The sequence below is a fragment of the Lipotes vexillifer genome, unplaced genomic scaffold (assembly GCF_000442215.2).
Source record: "Lipotes vexillifer unplaced genomic scaffold, Lipotes_vexillifer_v1.1 scaffold23, whole genome shotgun sequence".
NCBI classification, from domain to species: domain Eukaryota; kingdom Metazoa; phylum Chordata; class Mammalia; order Artiodactyla; family Lipotidae; genus Lipotes; species Lipotes vexillifer.
This window is the reverse complement of record NW_006796283.1, coordinates 1,865,854-1,869,472: the sequence shown is the minus strand read 5'-3', so window position 1 is coordinate 1,869,472 and position 3,619 is coordinate 1,865,854.

The following is a 3,619-nucleotide window of genomic DNA, read 5'->3' as shown; positions in this document are numbered from 1 at the left end:
CAAAAAAAAAAAAAAAAAAAAAAAAAAAAAAAAAGATCTCACCCTCTTTGGATGGAGTGAAGTCACCATTTAATTCAGAGTAGGCGTTCAACGAGCATCTGCTGTGTCAAGATGCAGTCTAGCGGAGCACACCGACCCACAGCCGGGCCAGTGTGACAGTGTTACCACATCCATCCCTCAGTGCCGCGTCTGGAATAGATGCTGAAGGGCAGCACCAGACTGGCCACGTACATATCGCTGGGTGCCAGGAGTTAAAGCTGGATTCAGGCTCTGGAATCACGTTTTAATAAAGGCATCCGAAGTGTGGGCATTTAACGTGGAGATCAGGGTCAAAAGAGGGGGCGATGTCTCCTGTGCGGGGAGTAGCTCCCTGTTTTGCGTTTGCAGGAATGATGTTTATTGGGGAACCATGGTAGGAATAAGATACTCACGTCTGCCTTCACGTTAAGTCATCTGGGGACCTTTTGGCACTAGGGTGTATACCTTGGATTGTAAGTAATTGCAGTCCTTATGTTGTCGTTGTTGGTTTGCTGGTCTGTATCCTCTATCAAACTCTAAATTCTGTCTTATCCTCTGTGTCTCACAGGCTGGACTAGGGTCTAGCCCCCAGGAGGCCTTGGCACATCTACTGAGCATGTGAATGCGTGAATGATAGACCCTATCCCCAGCTAGGTCTTATGTGGGAAGTGGTTCAGGAAAAGACAAGCAGAAGAGAAGACTCCCCTTCCAGCCCTGGTTCTGCCATTTTCCAGCCGCCTGCTTTGGGAACCAGCCATTCACAGCTCCGGGCCCAGTTCTCAGGGCCCAGTTCACTCTGGCTGCGCTTACTTCCCCGCAGCAGCTGCTGCCAGAGGGAGCTCGTCCTCGCAGGGATGCGCTGGCATCCTTCTGATTTTCGTTTGACTCTGACGGGCCTGGGTGGTCCCCGCTCAGGGAATGGGGGCTCTGAGGACAATTCCTGGACCAAAGAGGGCCCCCTCGCGGGGCTGCCCTGCACTTCTGGAGCCGCCTTCACGTGAGTGCGGCCCGAGCCTGTCTTCCTTTCCAAGGGGCCTCCTCCCGCTTCTCCTTCCCTGCCCCAGTCCAGGTGGATACCTGGCCCTGTTGCTGGGGCTCAGGCCGCAAATGCCGGCCTCACACGGGGGCAGCCTCCACCGACAGCCGGCCCCGCGTCCTCTCGCCTCTGGCCTTTGAAGTCAATGGGGCTCTGTGTGCCACTGAAAAGGCCTGGGCCATGGAAGCAAAGATGCTGGCTCCAGTGATTCTGGCCAGGATGGAGGGCAGGGGTGCCAGAGTCTCGCTGGAAAACTGATGGATGGCAGCCTTGAGCGCACTTTCTCCAACGTGAGAGGTTTGGAGAGGCTTCGGATGAACGTCTGACGCCCTGGACTCAGAGCTGGCTCAGCCGGACACGGCGGCCCACCCGCTCTGGGACAGCTTTCCGAGCCCACGGAGCCTCTTGGGCGAGTTCGTCCTCACCTCAGCCCGCTCTGCTCCGGGGCCAGCCCAGGCCTCAGGCCAGCTGACGCAGGGAGGAGCTGGGAGCCTTTGAAGAACAGTCACACCTTTCCATGCCTTCCCATTCAGAAGGGACTTGCAAGCTGCCACTAATTGGATTTGAGTTTGGATGGCTTCCTTCGGCCTTGGAGGATTGCAAAGTGCGGCCACCTGGCCTGGGGCTAGTAAGAGGCCTAACTTTTCGCAAGGCCAAGGCTTTGGGCCTGCGAATGATCCAGTGTGCTTGTATCCCAAGGGTGGATGGTTTGGGAGGTGAGGAGAAGGAAGCCCAGGTACCAGGTTGCTGTAGAACCGAGCGTCTTGCAGACATCCTCATGTCAGGCAGGGCAGAGGGACACGGCCGGGAGGAAAGGCAGCTTGCCCTTCAGCCAGAAGTTGAGCCGGCTGCACATCTGCAACCTGGGCATGTGTGTCTCTAAATGTTTCGCTGTCCCACACATGTAGAAGGAGGAGACAGAGGTAGAGAGACAGGACAGAGACAGACAGAGAGAAAGAGAATGGATGGACATAGGAAACAAAGCACAGCTGTAAAATGCATTCATTCACTCATTCATTCATCACATGTGTTTTGAGCATCTAGTCTATGCAAGAAACCATGCTAGGTCTGCAGCAGATAGAAGAAAAGCAGTAGTTCCTTCCTTCAGGAGTGTCGTGATATAGGGAATTGGACATGGGTGGGAATCCCGCATCAGCCATTTACTCCCTGTGGGACCTGAGGCAGGTGCTCTGACGTCTCTGAGGCCTCTGTTTCTTCCTCGTGGAGGTGTTCTAAGGGTCCAAGGAGCTAAGTATGTGAAGCCTTTAGCAGGGGCTGGCCTGGGGTAAGCCCTGGAGACGTGGCAATGGCAGCAGTAGCTGTGTGCCCCGCAGGGGATGTGCCACATGTGCACCTCGGGGCTGCCCCTCCTCTGGGCTGCCCGAGACTATCTGGGAGCCGACTTGGACCCTTCCCCTGTCGCCACATCCCTCTTGGTACCTTTTCCTTCCTCACAGCCCTTCTCCCACTACTGTTGCTGCCATGTTGGTCCCCGTGATAAGCTGTCACTTCTTGTCTGCAGGATCCCCACGTTGTTCATATTTTCACCCTTAGCTTCAAGCCAAGTTCTGGCACGTGGTAAATCCACATGCACACCTTCCCACAGCCCTCCAAACCCCCATCCTCTTCTGTTTCTTCCTAGCGTGTGATGTAATTTACTTCTTTACCATGTTTATTCTGTGTCTCTCCCCACCAGAATGTCCGCTTCAGGAGAGCAGGGCTTCTCTCTGTTTTGGTTCTCTGACTTAGCCCAGTGCCTAGACACATCCCCTGTGCATAGCTGCCTGCAGGGCCTGACATATAGTAGCTACTCCGTAAAGACTCAGATGGATTAATGCATGACTTAGTGATACTTTGTGAAACTTCTGAGCAGACTGGTTGTTGGAGTTGCAAAGGCCTCTGAGAGAGACCAGCGCTCCAGCACAGAGGACAGGCTGCCCAGGAGTCAGGCCACCATGCCTCCTACTCCCTGTCCCTCTGCTTGCCAGCTGTGGGACTTTGCAAGTTGCTTAACCTCACTCAGCCTCAGCCAGCACGGAAGTAGCATGGGAACAGCAACAGGGCCTCTGGTGTGACGTTGGGAGAATTAATAGGAAAGATGGACGTGAATCACTCAGCGCCTGGCACGTGGGCCATGCCGATGCTGCTGACCGTTGAAACATCCACAGTGTACACCGCTGCCGGGTTCTTCGGGGAAGAGCCACGTGCTTCTGCGGGAACAGCGCCATCCCGTCCTCCTGTTACAACGGGCATTGCTTCCCGTGTCGCATCCGACTCGGGATCCAGGGTGGAAGCGTCCTTCACATGGGTGACGGCTGCAAATCTCAGGCCTCGGTACTCCCTGCACGAAGCCCCGCTGTGACCCCAGGCGCCCACCAGAACGCTGCTCTGGCCTGAGTTCGGATCCTGGGATTCTGGTGTCCGCTGCACAGGCACGCATTTACAGAGCGCCCACTGTTTGCACCGAGGCTTGGCTCGCTCTGGCCACCGTCCTCCGATCCGGGGCGGCCTAGAGGAGCCCCCACCCTCTACCTATAGCCACATCTGGGGCTCATTGGTGCCGTC